We start from the raw sequence: 18,768 nt of genomic DNA, 5'->3' as shown, positions 1-18,768 counted from the left end.
TTACCTCTGTTGAGGAACTCTCCATACCTTGCATGGACCTTCTATAGACTCCCTTGGATATCCATAATTTAACTTTGCTTGTTGTTGGTTCAGACTGAAAAAACAAACAAACGAACAAAAAGTAAAAATTGACTAGTAGGATATGCTGTCACTGACTTTGTGATAGCAAGTCTAGGTAAAGCTAGACTTAAATAAGTTCAGATGACAAAGTAAATTGCCCTCATTCAGACCTGCAAGCTGACAAAAGAAAAAGGAATACTTATACACTGATATTGGCATTTGATTTGGGATTAGTCCTGAATTCAAAATGCATTGAAAAAGAAGAGGTCTCCAATAACAAGTTCTGAAATTGAGGCAGTAATTAATAACCTACCAACCAAAAAAAAAAAGCCCAGGAGCAGATGGATTCACAGCCGAATTCTACCAGAGGTACAAAGAGGAGCTGGTACTATTTCTTCTGAACCTATTCCAAATAATAGAAAAAGAGGGACTCCTCTCTAACTCATTTTATGAGGCCAGCATCATCCTGATGCCAAAACCTGACAGAGACATAACAAAAAAAAAAAAAAAGAAAATTTCAGGCCAATTTCCCTGATGAGCATCAGTGTAAAAATCCTCAATAAAATACTGGCAAACTTAATCCAGCAGCACATCAAAAAGCTTATACACTACAATCCAGTTGGCTTCATCCCTGGGATGCAAGGTTGGTTCAACACACACAAATCAATAAATGTAATCCACCACAGAAACAGAACCAATGACAAAAATCACATGATTATCTCAATAGATGCAGAAAAGGCCTTTGACATAATTCAACACCCTTTTATGCTAAAAACTCTCAATAAACTAGATATTGATGAAACATAATTTCAAAATAATAAGAGCTATTTATGACAAAACCACAGCCAATATCATACTGAATGGGCAAAAGCTGGAAGCATTCGCTTTGAAAATACACAGAAGACAAGGATGCCCTCTCTCACCACTCCTATTCAACATAGCATTGGAAGTTCTGGCCAGGGCAATCAGGCAAGAGAAAGAAATAAAGCATATTCGAATAGGAAAAGAGGAAGTCAAATTGTCTCTGTTTGCAGATGACATGATTGTATATTTACAAAACCCCATAATCTCAGCCTAAAACCTCCTTCAGCAAACAACTTCAGCAAAGTCTCAGGATACAAAATCAATGTGCAAAAATTACATGCATTCCTATACACCAATAATAGACAAGAAGAGAACTAATTCATGAGTGAACTCCCATTCACAATTGTTACAAAGAGAATAAAATACCTAGGAAAACAACTTACAAGGGATATGAAGGAACTCTTCAAGGAGAACTACAAACCACTGCTTAAGGAAATAAGAGAGGACACAAACAAATGGAAAAACATTCCATGTTCATGGATAGGAAGAATCAATATCACGAAAATGGCCACACTGCCTAAAGTAATTTATACATTCAATGCTATCCCCATCTAGCTACCATTGAGTTTCTTCACAGAATTAGAAAAAAAACTACTTTAAATTTCATATGGAACCAAAAAAGAGGCCATATAGCCAAGACAATCCTAAGCAAAAAGAACAAAGCTGGAGGCATCATGCTATCTTACTTCAAACTATACTACAAGGCTACAGTAACCAAAACAGTGTGGTACTGGTACCAAAACAGATATATAGACCAATGGAACAGAACCAAGGCTGCAGAAATAACACCACACATCTGCAACCATCTGATCTTTGACAACCTGACAAAAACAAGAAATGGGGAAAGGATTCCCTATTTAATAAATGGTGCTGGGGAAACTGGCTAGCCATATACAGAAAACTGAACCTGGACTCCTTCCTTACACATTATGCAAAAATTAACTCAAGATAGGTTAAAGACTTAAACATAAAACGTAAAATAATAAAAACCCTAGAAGAAAACCTAGGCAATACCATTCAGGACATAGGCATGGACAACGACTTCATTACTGAAACACAAAAGCAATGGCAATAAAAGCCAAAATTGACAAATGAGATCTAATTAAACTAAAGAGCTTCTGCACAGCAAAAGAAACTATCATCAGAGTGAACAGGCAACCTACAGAATGGGAGAAAATTTTTGCAATTTATCCATCTGACAAAGGGCTAATATCCAGAATCTACAAGGAACTTAAACAAATTTACGAGAATAAGCAAACAACCCCATCAAAAGTGGGCAAAGGATACGAACAGACACTTCTCAAAAGAAGACATTTATGTGGCCAACAAACATATGAAGAAAAGCCCATCATCACTGGTCATTAGAAAAATGTAAATCAAAACCACAGTGAGGTACCATCTCATGCCAGTTAGAATGGCAATCATTAAAAAGTCAGGAAACAACAGATGCTGGAGAGGACGTGGAGAAATAGGAATGCTTTTACACTGTTGGTGGGAATGTAAATTAGTTCAGCCATTGTGGAAGGCAGTGTGGTGATTCCTCAAGTATTTAGAACCAGAAATACCTTTTGACCCAGCAATCCCATCACTGGGTATATACCCAAGGGATTATAAATCATTGCACTATAAAGACATATTCACAAGTATGTTTATTGCAGCACTACTCAAAATAGCAAAGACTTGGAACCAACCCAAATGTCCATCAATGATAGACTGGATAAAGAAAATGCGACACATATACACCATGGAATACTATGCAGCCATAAAAAAGGATGAGTTCATGTCCTTTGCAGGGACGTGGATAAAGCTGGAAACCATCATTCTCAGCAAACTGACACAGGAACAGAAAAGGAAACACCATAGGTTCTCACTTACAAGTGGGAGTTGAACAATGAGAACACATGGACACAGGGAGGGGAATATCACACACCAGGGCCTATTGGCAGGTGGGCAGCTAGAGGACAGATAGCATTAGAAGAAATACCTAATGTACATGACGGTTTGTTGGGTGTAGCAAACCACCATGGCCCTTGCATACCTATGTAACAAACCTGCACATTCTGCACATGTATCCCATAACTTAAAGTATAACCAAAAAAAAAAAAAAAGAAGAAGAAGAAGAGGTCTCCTAACACTACAAGAACACCTATAAAATAGAAGAAGTCTCAGATACTTGGGAAGCTGAGGCAGGAGGATTGCTTGAACTCAGGAAGTCGAGGCTACAGTGAGCCATGATTGCACCACTGCACTCCGGAAAAATACATCTGCTGAGGTCCTTACAAGTCTATCAACAAACTCTAATCCTTGAGGAGTGAGAACAAAGATTGGGCCTATCCTGGGTAAAAATAGTTACTTCAGAGACACTCCAGCCTGCTTAGCAGGACTTGTTTGACTTCACTGAAGGAATTTTCCCATCTCTAGTGACACTGCCTCCACCACGACCAAATAAAGAAAATGGTGAATTCCTGTTGTAATTAACGATTTTTAAATTGCCAATATTAATACAGTTTCTGCTTCACCAGGACAGTCCTTCTTATGTGGACATAAGGCTTACGGTCACCTGCCACACACTAACTTTCCTGTGTATTCAGGAAAATTGTTAGAGAATTTCAGTTGTTTAAAACTACCACCCCTCCAGTGGATGTTGTTTCCCTAAAAAGAATGCAAAGAAATCTCAAAAAAACTCAAGCACAGTCCACTTGAGATAACTCTTCAGAGGGCTGCATTCTTGTGTTGCATACTATGTGTTTTGGTCAGGGTTCTTCAGACAGACAGAACCAATAGGATATTATAGAATTATAGATGATAGATAGATGATAGATAATTGATAGATAGTCGATAGATAATAGATGATTGATAGATAAATGATAGATTATAGATAACTGATAGATGATAGATACATGATAGATATTTGATAGATGATGGGTAATTGATAATCGATAGATAATAGATGATTGATAGATGATTGACAGATGATAGATAATTGGTAGATACATAATAGATAGATAGATAGATAGATAGATAGATAGATAGATAGACAGATAGATATTTAGATGAGAGGAGATTTATTAGGGGAATTGGCTCACACAATTATGGAGGCTAAGAAGTCCCACAACAGGCAATCTGCAAGCTAGAGACCCTGGAATGCTAACAGCATGCTTCAGTTGGCCTCAGAACCAGGTGTAATTCTCAGGCTGAGTTTGAAGGCCTGAGAACCCGGGGACCCACTGGTGAAAGTCCTGGAGTCCTAAGGCCAGAGAGCCTGGAGTTCTAATGTCTAAGGGCAGAAGGAGAAGAATGTCCCAGCTCCAGGAGCAAGAGAGCAAATCCCTTTCTCTTATTTTTTGCTCTATTCTGGCCCCAAGCCAATTAGACAGTGCCCACCGATTGAGAGCAGAGGTTCCCCACACAGTCCACTGATTCACACAATAATCTCCTCTGGAAACACCCTCACAGACATACGCAAAAGTCATGCTTTACAAGTTATTCAGGTATTCCTTAATCCAGTCAAGTTGACACTTAAAAATGACACTATACAAGCAATGACAGCTACAGCTGGAAAGTATCACCTAAAACTTGTCTCTGAGCCTGAAAAAAAGTCATAAATTATACTACTTCTGCTCTGGAAGCCTAGGTTTAAATTTAAATTTGTAAGGCAGAGTTGTCATGGATTATCACGTAGCCTTAAATCTCTTCTTAGCTAGCTAAAGAGAAATTTGTGCTAACCACTTCTTGCTGCACATGTATAAATACTATGGAGCAGCCATGACTGTGGGAGGAAAGCCTATTGGACATCTAGAAAAGAACACACAAATTTGGGGGGACATATTTTCATTGCTTGGGTACGATAATCTGGGTCCCTGTTTTCAGAGTCTGTTAGAAGAACTAAAAACCACATTTGCTTCTGCAAAGCCCTACTTCCTGGAATATTATCCTCAAATTACCTAACATGAGCACAAATCTTATAGTATAATTCCTGACTAACAACCTTTCCTGAGACACCGCAGTTTCCAATGGTGTACATTTTCTCTGGATACAAGAAGTCCATGAACCCAATTTTGTTAACGACAGCCATGTCCCTAATGGCCTTTGACTAGAAGACCTTGACCCTGAGAATCCATATAATGATCTAAAGAATAAAGGAGGTATGGTAAAGCAGTAGTTAATTTAACCTATCCCAAAAGGTGGTTTGTCAACATATTTCTGATGCAGCAAGAATATTTTTCAATTCTTCTTTAGACATCTATGTGAAGATAATACTCAAAAAACATGGTTGGCATGTAAATGATGTCAAAGAAAGAAAAGAGAAGAGTTATTAATCCTTCAAGTTAGCACTTCCCACAGTATCTCCCACTAAACACGAATCCACGAGATGCTCTGTAAAGAAAAGACTTTCTTGGTCAAATCAGCCTGAGAAACACGGCAAGCTCTAATATGCCCCTTTTAGAGATTCACAGTACATTTTGAAGTTTCTATGAGGTCCTACAGAAAAAAAACAAACAAAAAAGCCTGATTTACACAGAATTTCGCTGTCTCTTTTTTTTAACCTTGAAAACTTTTTTCTTTTTGCATGCTAACAGTCTAACATCTCATAGAACTAATGTTCTGTACAATCAGACTTGGGAGAATGCTGATGTTGTTATGTAATTTATCTTGAAGATGTTGTCATTTATCTAGAATATGATGTTAACAGAAGAGAAAGGGAACCAGCACCTAATAGGCTAGATCAAACAGCAAGGGAGTAAAGGAGCATGTGGTTCAAGAGTTTGCAGTCAGGGAGCTCTAAGAAATTGCAATTGGGTAAAGCAGCATTTCCGAGCATACCTTACTTCATTTGGAAAATGGAGTTTGTACTAGTTTCCTAGGGCTATCTTAACAAAGTATCACAAACAGGGTAGCTTAAAACAACAGAAATTTATTCTCTCTCACACAATTCTGGAGGCCAGAAGTCTGTAATCAAGGTGTCAGCAGGGGATATGGTTTGGATCTGTGTTCACCCAAATCTTATGTTCCATTGTAATCTCCAGTGTTGGAGGTGAGGCCTGGTGGGAGGTAATTGGATCATGGGAACAATTTCACATGATTGGTTTAGCACCATCCCCTCGGTGCTGTTCTCGTGATAGTGAGTGAGTTCTCGTGAGTGTTTAAAAGTGTGTAGCACCAGCCGGGCGCAGTGGCTCAAGCCTGTAATCCCAGCACTTTGGGAGGCCAAGACGGGCGGATCACGAGGTCAGGAGATCGAGACCATAACACGGTGAAACCCCGTCTCTACTAAAAAATACAAAAAAACTAGCCGGGCGAGGTGGCGGGCGCCTGTAGTCCCAGCTACTTGGGAGGCTGAGGCAGGAGAATGGCGTAAACCCGGGAGGCAGAGCTTGCAGCGAGCCGAGATCTGGCCACTGCACTCTAGCCTGGGTGACTCCGTCTCAAAAAAAAAAAAAAAAAAAAAAGTGTGTAGCACCTCCCCCTTCTCTCTTCCTCCTGCTCCTGCCATGTAAGACAACGGCTCCTGCTTCATCTTACGCCAGGAGTTAAAGTTCCCCGAGGCCTCCCCAGAAGCAGAAGCGGCCATGCTTCTTGTATAGCCTATGTAACCATGAGCCCATTAAAGCCTCTTTTCTTTATAAATTACCCAGTCTCAGGTCTTTCTTTATAGCAGTGTGACAGTGTACTAATACAGCAGGGCTGTGCTTCCTTAGAAGGCTCTGGGGAAGAATCCATCCTTGTCTCTTCTAGCTTCGGGTGGTTACCAGCAATCCTTGGTATTTCTTGCCTAACAGACATGTGATTCCAATCTCTTGACTCTGTCATTATTGGCATTTTCCTTGTGTCTCTTCACATTGTCTTTTCTCTGTGTCTCTGTGTCGTTTCCTTTTCTTATAAGGACACCAGTCATATTGGACTTAGGGTCCACCATATTCAGTATGACTTCATCTTAACATTACATCTGCAAAGACCTTATTTCCAAATAAGGCCACTTTCACAGGTACCTGGGGTTAGGACTTGGACATACCGTTTGCGAGTGCATAACTCAACCACAACAAGGATATGTAAGATCTATTTCATAGAGTTGTTGTATTATATGAGAGGTAGAGAGACAGTGTGTGCTTCTCAGGGTACTTGGCACTAAGTGCTCCCTCATTGTTCCAACTTTGTGAATGAATGTAGGGATGATCTAACTTCAACACCTGTCTTCTCATTAGCTACCAAGGATGAGTTGATGGCATCAACTCTCACATTCACATAAGGTATAACAAGTAAACTCCTCTTGATGCTTGCTAGAAAGACATCAAGAGGAGTTTACTTTTTACACCTTATGTGAATGTGAGAGTTGATGCCATCTCTCTATAGAAACACGGATTACTCTGATTATTCTGACATGCTCATAATGAGAATCTCTCAAGATTACTCCACTCCTTTACTCAAAGCCTGTTTCTTCCATGGAACCCTCTGATAACTCATCTGCTCAGGGAAGTTTCTCTGGAAGAGGGACTATGGACCTGTCATCCCAACATTTTGGGAGGCCAAGGTGGGAGGATCACTTGAGGCCCAGAGTTCAAGATCAGCCTGGTCAACATAGTGAGATCTCTACAAAAAGTAATTTTTAAAAGTTAGCCAGGCATGGTATTGTGTACCTATTGTCCTGGCTACTCAGGAGGCTGAGGCAAGAGGATTGCTTGAGCCCAGGAGTTTGAGGTTGCAGTGAGTTATGATCATGCCACTGTACTCTAGTCTGGATGACAGAGTGAGACTCTCTGTAAAATAAATGTTTTTAAAAAGTGACTATGGATTGTGAACTGTAAGAATGCAATAAAAGGAAAGTTGGATACCCCATTATAATCCCCATTCTAAATTTACCAAACAGAATTCTGGGTTAAAAATTAGTTCCCTGTCTGGCAAAGATTTCATGATGAAGATGCCAAAAGCAATTACAACAAAAGCAAAAATTGATAAATGGGATGTAATTAAACTTAAAAGCTTCTGCACAGCAAAAGAAACTCAACAGAGTAACAGACAACCTACGAATTGGAGAAAATTTTTGCAAACTATGCATCTGACAAAGGTCTAATATCCAGCATTTATAAAGAACTTAAACCAACCTATAAGAAAGAAAACTCCATTAAAAAGTAGACAAAGGACATGAACAGAAACTTTTAAAAAAGAAGACATATTATACATGTGGCCAATAAGCATATGAAAAAAAGCTCAATATCACTGATCATTAGATAAATGCAAATCAAAAACACAATGAGATAACATTTCACACCAGTCAGAATGGCTATGATTAAAAAGTCAAAGAAAACAGATGCTGGAGAGGTTGCAGAAAAAAGAAAATGCTTAAACACTATTTGTGAGAGTGTAAATTAGTTCAGACATTGTGGAAAGTTGTCTGAGGATTCTTCAAAGAGCTAAAAACAGAACTACCATTTGACCCAGCAATTCCACTACTGGGTATATGCCCAAAGGAATATAAATCATTCTATCATAAAGACACATGCACGCACATGTTCATTGCGGCACTATTCACAATAGCAAAGACATGGAATCAACCTACGTGTCCATCAATGGTAGACTGGATAAAGAAAATGTGGTACATATACACCATAGAATACTATATAGCCATAAAAAAGAACGAGATCTTGTCCTTCGCAGGAACATGGATGGAGCTGGGGGCCATCATCCTTAGCAAACTTACGTAGGAAGAGAAAACCAAATACCACAAGTTCTCACTTATAAGTGGGAGCTAAATTATGAGAACAGATGGACACAAAGAGAAGAACAACAAACGCTGGGATCTACTTGAGATCTGGATGGGGGAGAAGGGAGAATATCAGAAAAAATAGTTATTGGGTACTAAGCTAGGTACTTGAGTGACAAAATAATCCATACAAGAAATCCCTGTGACACGAATATACCTATATAACAAACCTGCACATGTACCCCTGAATCTATAATAAAAGTTAAAAAAAATTAGTTCCCTATTAGTTCTGTGGGTGTAGTTCCCTATGAGTTCTATGGGTGTAAGCTGATTTCTTGAGAACTGATATGATGCAATTTCTCATGTGCAGAGCTAAGCATCCAATCCTATTTCTGAGTTGACTGCTGGGGCCTTAGTTCTGATTACATGGATAATGGCTCTTTTGTTTTGATGTATCTCAACAGCAAGTCTGAGGTTCCTAGCTTAGATTGTAAGGTGAATGGTGAGGCCATTAGCTGGAATGGAGACCACATACTTTAGAGCTCAGGAGACAGGTCAGGGTGGCATATATAATTCAGGGAAATAGTCACATAGAGGCTGGAACTCTGTCAGCCTGACTCAGGAAAGTGAATACAACAAAACTAGAAGCTTGGAGATAGTGTCTTAACTCAATCTTACAGTGAATTATACTTTCTGTCAGTTGGCAGGGCCAGGACAGCAGGACTAAATGCACAATCAGAAGGTACTCCGTTGGAATACTAGAAGTGGTACAGGCAGCTTGCCCAAACCAGGTCAATAAAGACAATGTGGAGCCGGATTAACGGCATAATTACGTTTCAGCTCTGGATGGGCAGGGCACTAGAACCAGAGTTAACACACAGAGCCTAGGGGACAAGGAGACAAGGCATGAGAACTAAGACTGATATGGAATCAGTCAGAGGAATTTTTACATAAAGATTTCATTACAAATGGCTTTTTATTGAAAAGGACATTCTTGTCCATCCACATGGCCATATAGAACCTACTTTAGTCTTAAAGAACCTGACTTTAGAGCCAAGATTCTGTTAGAATCTTAGGGAAACCTTACAGTTTAAGAAGTTAGAGAAGGGGCTGAAAAAGTATTTGAAAGCTTTGATTTAACTCTTTGACCATGAAGACCACCACTTGTTCTATCTCAAGATCAATAGGGCTGTGAATTGCAGTGAAAAGGGCAGCTCAAGACAGGCAGGACCAAGCCCTGGACTTCTCCCTTGCTGGAATATAGCAGGCCCTCAGGGACACTGTAAGATACAGATGCTGGGGTCAGTTCCTTGTCAAAGGCAGGACATGAAATCCAGCAGGCATGACCACAGACAAGAGGTCACCAAAACAACAGTAATTGGTCATCCACCAAGGATTTGAGGGGAGCAGGTAGACCAAAAACAGACCCCAGCAATAAGGACTTCTTAAGCAACTGGGGAGGAAGGCAGACTTCATTGGGGAAGTCCGTTTGTAAGCAGCAAGGCCCTTACTACCAGGCCACAGTGCAAGGAGAGAACTTCAGACTTAGGAGGAGGCATGGCTAGTGCAGGTGGGCCCTGAGTCCCGAGTTCTGAGTTAGATAAAGCCTTGAGCGCAGAGACTCAGACCAAGAATGCCAAAACAAGGGTCCATTTCCCCTGATGAACTGGGAACAACATCTCAGGAACAAAAGAGAAGTTTAATGTTAGAATTGAGGCACAAGATCAAGATCAGAGCAACACCAAGGGCAACACTGAGTTCTAGAATTGTTTCAGTTCCTCTGCTTGAGGTTGGGGTTGGTTCTAGGCCCCACAGTGGGCTGGATGGGAATGGGAAACAAGAGTGACAGATGGTTGTCAAACAGCCGCAATTGTAGGGAGAGTATAATCACAGAAGCCAGAGGCGTTGATACTAAGAGCATCTTATTCCCCAGAAAGCTAAACGAAAAAAAAAAAAATACACAAACATCCTTCCTAGAAACCTCATGTAGCTAAAGGCTACCAGCAAAAAGCAGGGCCAGCCCACATTCCAAATTCCATTTAGCTCAACACTGTCTCTTGAGAAACCTTTAAAATATTTTGATTGTACTTTCCTGCCAATATAAAATACATTTGACTACACCACACTGCAACATTTCACTAGACTGAAAAAAAAAAAGAAAGAAAGAAAAAGAAAAAAGAAAGAAAAGAAAAGAAAATTGTCTGCTAGATGTGACTGTAAAAATTAGCCAGACCAATGAAGTATGTGACAGGAAGCTGAGAAATATATGAAGAGGTAAATTCAAGGGAAACTGGGAAATAATTTGGCAGCATAATTTCCACGGCCTTAATGGGAAAGGAGTAAGCATGTGCACAGCTTACTGTACTGAAAGGGGATTCAGAACAAAGACAGAATTAAGACTTCATCTCCTGCAGCTTTGCTGGTAATTAAACAACAAAAAAGAGACAGGGAGCAGCAGCAGCAGATGGAGATTCCATATTTGAGTTAGGAAGAAAACCAAACATGCTGCGTGACCAGTTAAAGTCTGATGAGGGTGAATAGCTTACGTCGATGCTTAGAATGTTGTCACAGTGATAGCAAAGCTGCAACTGTTCCGGATCTCACAGATGTTATTTTTATTTATACTTAGAAAAATGTATCTTTTGATACATTCTTATGGGATCATTAGATATTGGCACAGACTCCTCCCCCACTAACCCCTCTCCGTCAACACTGACTATGAGCAGATGGGTTTGCTCACCTTTGGTTCCCAGATTTGAATCTGTGTCCTGCCCGCGGAGTCTGAAGATGCATTGACACAAACAAACCCAGAATAGCCACAAGCAGTGTGCAATTAGACAACGAGCTACCCTGACCTTGTGGCAAATTGCTACAGTGCAAATAACCTGGAGAACAGAGGTTGGTGCACTTTGCATCATCTTAACAAGGAAATAATGATAGGCTTCTGTGTAGAGCAGCCCTGAGACAGAGGGGGAAAACTGGTAGACCTGCCATGCGGAAGCCTCCCTAGTTGCTACTCAGTGACCTTCTGAGTATACTGTTTGCCCACTGTCTCTGCCATCTGTAACTCCCACATTGGAAACCCTTCTGGTAAACTGGCATCGAGGTTCTTGACTTTCTGATTGCTACCCTCAAGACTCCTCACTTCAAGCTATCTGTCTTGGTCAAACCTGCCCAAGGGCTCTGGGGAAAGGCATTTTCTTTATCAGCCCACCCCACCTCAAGCCACAGATGCTCCTTCATCCAACAAGGGGCAGCAACAGCGAGTTGTACTCTGTTACTCTGTGCCGGGCACTCTGCCATGCTCCTTATGTTACTAACTCAATTAGTCCTCAAACAATCCTTGCTACTCTTACTTGATAATAGCTCTAAGTACTCTGATTTGATCATTTTATAGATGAGAAGACCAAAGTGCACAGGCATGGAATAACTTGTGTGCCCAAATTCCCTTGCAAGTTAGTGGTAGGATGTGGCTTGAATCCAGTTGTCTGCTCAATCAAAACACTGTCCTGCTTCTCTGCACCACATATATTCAGCCCTGTGTATATGACAGTAAAGAAAACATGATCTCGGACCAAAAGGAACCTGTGGAGTGGTGACTGGGTCAAACAAGTCAACAGGACAAAGCTCTATGAGGAAGAAGGACCCACAGATAGAAACCTCAAGAGTGCTATGAGAATGCAGGGGAGGGACCACACCAGCCTTGGGGAATGGGGGGGGTGATTTTTTAAGGTTCTGAGGGAGACGAATTGACTAAGGAGAGAGGGACAGGGACTTTGGGCAGTGGAAAACGATGTACAAAGGCCCGAAGTTGAGAGCACATGGCAAGTTGGGGAAGTGTAAGTAATATAGTGGAGACTAGGTGAGGCATGCAAGGAGGATGGGTGGGCAGAGAGCGGTTCCTGCGGGGCCTTTCTCTATACCAAGGCATTGGGGTTTCATCCTGAGGGCAGTGAGAGCCTCTGAAAGGTGGAGAGCAGACCTGCACTTTAGAGAGGTGACGCTGGCAGCAGATGAGGACAGTTTGAGAGGCAAGCCCAAGTACAGAGAGGTGAGTAGGGGTGCTCTTGTGATGGTGCAGGACAGAGAGGCTGCACAGACCTGGAGGGGACTGAGAGCTATAAAGGAGTGAGAACTGACCAGACTGTGGGTGGACTAAATATAGAAGGTCAGGGAAAAGGGAAGTCAAGGTTCATCTCAGGTATTAGGGGAAGGAAGTGGTGCCTTTCATGAATAAAAGGAACCTATGGAGAAAATGCTGATTGGGCTGAAGAAATGGGGAGTTTAATTTGGGGCATTTTGGATTTGAGGCATTCAAGAAATAGGCAAATGGAGCTATCCTGTTGCTCTATATAGCTGGGGAGGAGGAACTAGGTGAACCTGAACCTGATAAACGTAAGGCTGTCAGCACTTGATGGTAACTGAAGCCAGAGGAGTGGAGAGGCTCACACAGGGGGGTGTGAGAACGAAGGAGGATTGAACCTTGGGGAACACCAACAATTAAGGGACAGGCAGAGAGAAGAGGCTGGAACGATGATTGAGAAAGACTGGCCAAATGATACAAGGAGAGTCTGGCCAAATGATACAAAGACTGGCCAAATGATACAAGAACACAATGCCAAGAAGGCTGAGAAAAAGACTCCTTTAAGGAGAAGTGAGTGTTCAATGGGAATAAAAAGTAACAGGTGGACCCAGTGTGGTGGCTCGTGCCTGTAATCCCAGCACTCTGGGAGGCCGAGGTGGGCAGATCACTTGAGGCCAGGAGTTCAAGACCAGCCTTGCCAACATGGCGAAACTTCATCTCTACTAAAAATACAAAAACTACCCTCTCTGTACTTGGGCTTGCCTCCACCAAACTGTCCTCATCTGCTGCCAGTGTCACCTCTCTAGAACACAGATCTGCTCTTCACCTTTCAGAGGCTCTCACTGCCCTCAGGATGAAATCCCAATTCCTTGGTATGGAGAAATGTGGTGGTGCTTGCCTATAAATCCCAGATACTCAGGAGGCTGAGGCACAAGAATAACTTGAACCCTGAAGGCGGAGGTTGCAGCAGTGAGCCGAGATTGCGCCACTGCCCTCCAGCCTGGGTGATAGAGTGAGACTCTGTCTCAAAAAAAAAAAAAAAAAAAAAGTACCAGGTGATTCAGTAACAGGAAAGTTATCAGTGATCAGAGGGGTTGTGTAGAAAGCTGAAGGCAGGAAGCTAATTAAAAAAAAAAAGCAGCAGTTGAGACAGTGACCTCAGGAAGGAGAGAGGATGCCTTTGAGTTCTGCAGTTACTGCAAAAGGTTTGTTGCTGGAGAAAGACTTTGAGTCAGGGAGGGAGGATGTGTACTTCTTCTCCCTGGGTCACCGTGACTCTTACTGGCAGTGCATCTTTCTCATGTAACTTCAGTTTCTTCCTCTGTTCATCTCTCCTCCTCTCTGAACATCATACACCTGAGCCATAGTGTGGTAGAATGTAGAGTCTACCAGAAATCCAGGAGACCAGGCTTGACTCAACCTTCCCACTCTGTAGCTGTGTAACCTTTGCTCTCTGAGCACCAAATGCTAGTGATTCCTCCTACCAAACTCTGTGACCAACTGAAATTCTGTACCATTTCTTCTTGTTGTTTTGCACCTAGACACCCTGAACCAGAGGACTCTGGTGTTGTTTCTTTGTGATTATCTTCTTCCTAATCTACAGCAATACGCCTTCCCTGCCCCATGCCCTCCACCTCAGAGGAGACCCTCCTCAGAATTTTACATGACTAAGATTAAGATCATTTGTCCCTGCTCAGCAGCCAGTTCTACTGGTCTTTTCTCAAACTCCTTTTTCAGTCACTCTGTAGACTTCAATTCTCACATCTTTGAAACCTCCACTCATCTGACTTCTGTAGCCCTGAGGCCTCATGGTTTTCCATTTCCTGACTGCTCACCCTTCTGACCCCCAGTCATTTCATCTTTACCCTATTGTGGACACCCACTGGAGCCCCATCTTTGTCCTTGGCTCACCTCTGTCTATATTTCCTCAAAGGATTTACCCACCATGGAAACTTTGTACTGTTTCTTTGCCTCTGCCTCCCAGATATGCCTTTTGACAGCCCATATTTTTGTTTTATAGTTTGCAAAGAATTTTCTTTTCAGATATCTCATTTGCTCCACTGGCTATCCTTGAGACAGGCTAAATTGGCATTTTTATCCCTATTTTACAAGTAAAGAAAAAAATCTGGGACTAGGAGAACTCAAATGGCTTTTCCTAAATTCTAACTTGAGCTGTAGTTCCAATATTTTTAGTTGCCTACAGAATAGTCTTATTTGGAGATTCTGCCTCTACCTCAAACTCTATCTGAATTTATCCATCTCCTCAAACTGATCTCACTCAGTTGGTAGCCACTATTGGGATGTTTTCTTTAATTCTTCTCTCTTTTATACTTCACAATCAATTGGCTAAGTTATCTCCATTGTTTTTATATCATATTTCTTATACTTTATCCCTACTCTATATGTACAATATCACCATCCTAACCTCAGACTTTTTAGCTGATGCCTAGAAACCATAGCATCATCTGTTTGTAGAGATTTAACTAGTAAAATCCGTATACCATTGCTAGATGTTACCAATTAAAATGCGACTTTCATTTCACTTGGAGAGTGTAATTGCCTATCAGACCAAATGGAAATTCCTCAACCACAAATATAAGACTTTCCACTACTTGATCCCAATCATATCTGTATTCTCATATATGAGAGTCAGCACCAACTAGTGGAGCTGTATAATAAGGGAACAGATGGCAGAAAGAGCATAGAGGCTGGGTTCTGGTCTGCCTTTTCTAACTAGGTAACCTTGGATAGAACAAATTACTTAACTTCTTTGAGGGAAGCTTATCTATAAAATGAGGATAGGGTGACTGGCAAGATGGCTGAATAGGGAGAGTTCCGGTCTGCAGCTCCCAGTGAGATCAATGCAGAAAGTGGGTGATTTCTGCATTTCCAACTGAGGTACCCAACTCATCTCACTGGGACTGGTTAGACAGTGGGCACAGCTCATGGAGGGCAAGCAGAAGCAGAGTGGGGCATCACCTCACCTGGGAAGTGCAAGGGGTTGGGGAACTCCCTCCCCTAGCCAAGGGAAGCCTTGAGGGACTATGCCATGGGGGATGATGCTATCTAGCCCAGATACTATGCTTTTTCCATGGTTTTTGCAACCTGCAGACCAGGAGAATCCCTCAGGTGCCTATACCACCAGGGCCCTGGTTTTCAAGCACAAAACTTGGCTGCTGTTTGGGCAGACACTGAGCTAGCTGCAGGAGTTTTTTTTTCCTGTACCTTGGTGGCACCTGGAAAACCAGCTAGACAGAACCATTCACTCCTCTGGAAAGGGGGCTAAAGCCAGGGAGCCAAGTGGTCTTTCTCAGCAGATGCCACCCCCACAGAGCCCAGCAAGCTAAGATCCACTGGCTTGAGTTCTTGCTGCCAGCACAGCAGCAGTCTGAAGTCGACCTGAGATGCCTGAGCTTGGTGGGAGAGGGGTATCTGCCATTACTGAGGCTTGGGTAGGTGGTTTTCCCCTCACAGTGTAAACAAAGCTGCCAGGAAGTTCCAACTCGGCAGAGCCCACTACAGCACATCAAAGTTGCTGTAGTCAGACTGCCTCTCTAGATTCCTCATCACTGGGCAGGGCATCTCTGAAGGAAAGGCAGAAGCCCCAGTCAGGGACTCATAGATAAAGCTTCCATCTCCCTGGGACAGAGCACCTGGGGGAAGGGGCGGCTGTGGGCACAGCTTCAACAGACTTAAAAATTCCTGAATGCCGGCTCTGAAGAGAGGGGCGGATCTTTCAGGACAGCACTTGAGCTCTGCTAAGGGACAGACTGCCTCCTCATGTGGGCCCCTGAATCCTGTGGGTCCCTGAACCCCATGCTTCCTGACTGGGAGACACCTCCCAGCAGGGGTCAACAGACACCTCATACAGTAGAGCTCTGGCTGGCATCTGGCAGGTGCCCCTCTGAGACAAGGCTTCCAGAGGAAGGAGCAGGCAGCAATCTTTGTTGTTCTGCAGCCTCTGCTGGTGATATCCAGGCAAACAGGTCTGGAGTCAACCTCCAGCAAACTCCTCTGTTAGAAGGAAAACTAATAAACAGAAAGTAATAACATCAACATCAACAAAAAGGACACCCACACAAAAATCCCATCCAAAGGTTATCAGCATCAAAGATCAAAGGTACATAAATCCATGAAGATAAGGAAAAACCAGTGCAAAAATATCAAAAATTCCAAAAACCACAATGACTCTTCCCTCCAAAGGATCACAGCTCCTCACCAACAAGGGAACAAAACTGGATAGTGAATGGGTTTGACAAATTGACAGAAGTAGGCTTCAGAAGGTGGGTAATAATAAACTCCTCCTAGCTAAAGGATCATGTTCTAGCCCAATGCAAGGAAGCTAAGAACCTTGATAAAAGGTTACAGGGATTGATAACTAGAATAACCAGTTTAGAGAAGAACATAAATAACCTGATGGAGTTGAAAAACATAGCATGAGAACTTTATGAAGCATACACAAGTATCAATAGCCAAATTGATCAAATGGAAGAAAGGATATCAGAGATTGAAGATCAATTTAATGAAATAAAGCATGAAGACAAGATTAAAGAAAAGAGAATGAAAAGGAACAAACAAAGCCTCCAAATATGGGACTATATGAAAAGACCAAACCTACGTCTGATTGGTGTACCTGAAAGTGACAGGGAGAATAGATCTAAGTTGGAAAACACACTTCCAGATATTATCCAAGAGAACTTCCCTAACCTAGCAAGACAGGCCAACATTCAAATTCAGGAATTACAGAGAACACCACTAAGATACTCCTCAATAAGGGCAACCCCAAGACATATAATCATCAGATTCACCAAGGTTGAAATGAAGGAAAAAATGTTAAGGGCAGTTAGAGAGAAGGGTCGGGTTACCCACAAAGGGAAACCCATCAGACTAACAGCTGATCTCTCTGCAGAATCTCTACAAGCCAGAAGAGAGTGGGGGCCAATATTCAACATTCTTAAAGAAAAGAATTTTCAACCCAGAATTTCATAGGCAGCCAAACTAAGCTTCATAAGTGAAGGAGAAATAAAATCCTTTACAGACAAGTAAATGGTGAGGGATTTTGTCACCACCAGGCCTGCCTTACAAGAGCTCCAAAGGAAGCACTAAATATGGAAAAGAAAAACCAGTACCAGCCACTGCAAAAACATACCAAAATGTAAAGACCATCGACACTGTAAAGAAACTGCATCAACTAATGTGCAAAATAACCAGCTGGCATCATAATAACAGGATCAATTCACACATAACAATATTAACCTTAAATGTAAATGGGCTAAATGCCCCAATTAAAAGACAAAGACTAGCAAATTGGATAAAGAGTCAAAACCCATTGGTGTACTGTATTCAGGTAACCAATTCCACATGAAAGACACACATAGGCTCAAAATAAAGGGATGAAAGAATATTTAACAAGCAAATGGAAAGCAAAAAAAAAAAAAAGCAGGGGTTGCAATCCTAGTCTCTGATAAAACAGACTTTAAATCAACAAAGATCAAAAAAGAAAAGAAGGGAATCACATAATGATAAAGCGATCAATGCAACAAGAATAGCTAACTATCCTAAATATACATGCACCCAATACAGGAGCACCCGGATTCATAAAGCAAGTTCTTAGAGGCCTACAAAGAGACTTAGACTCCCACACAATAATAGTGGGACACTTTAACACCCCACTGTCAATATTTGACAGATCAATGAGACAGAAAATTAACAAGGATATTCAGGACTTGAACTCAGCTCTGGACCAAGTGGACCTAATAGACATCTACAGAACTCTCCACCCCAAATCAACAGAATAGACATTCTTCTCAGCACCACATTGCACTTATTCTAAAATTGACCACATAATTAGAAGTAAAACACTCCTCAGCAAATGCAAAAGAACAGAAAACATAACAAACTGTCTCTCAGACCACAGGGCAATCTAACTAGAACTCAGGATTAAGAAACTCACTCAAGACTGGGTGCGGTGGCTCACGCCTGTAATTCCAGCACTTTGGGAGGCTAAGGTGGGCAGATCACGAGGTCAGAAGATCGAGACCATCCTGGCTAACACAGTGAA

The 18,768-nt window shown here is 41.8% G+C and overlaps 1 protein-coding gene across 4 annotated transcripts in view; it reads right to left on the bottom strand.

The window, feature by feature from the left end:
• The window catches only part of CYSLTR2 (cysteinyl leukotriene receptor 2), a 48,996-nt gene that overhangs the window by 15,116 nt on the left and 15,112 nt on the right, over window positions 1–18,768 (bottom strand). For 2 of the 4 annotated variants that reach the window (XM_015121083.3, XM_028837168.2), the window contains exon 2: window positions 5–94. The gene's annotated coding sequence lies outside the window, so the exon portion shown is untranslated. The remainder of the gene's footprint in view (window positions 1–4; window positions 95–18,768) is intronic. The other 2 variants (XM_028837169.2, XM_015121084.3) reach the window with 1 other exon arrangement.

The sequence above is a fragment of the Macaca mulatta genome, chromosome 17 (genome assembly GCF_049350105.2).
Source record: "Macaca mulatta isolate MMU2019108-1 chromosome 17, T2T-MMU8v2.0, whole genome shotgun sequence".
NCBI classification, from domain to species: domain Eukaryota; kingdom Metazoa; phylum Chordata; class Mammalia; order Primates; family Cercopithecidae; genus Macaca; species Macaca mulatta.
The sequence above is the reverse complement of the archived record's forward strand: the minus strand, read 5'-3'. Positions and strand labels throughout refer to the sequence as shown.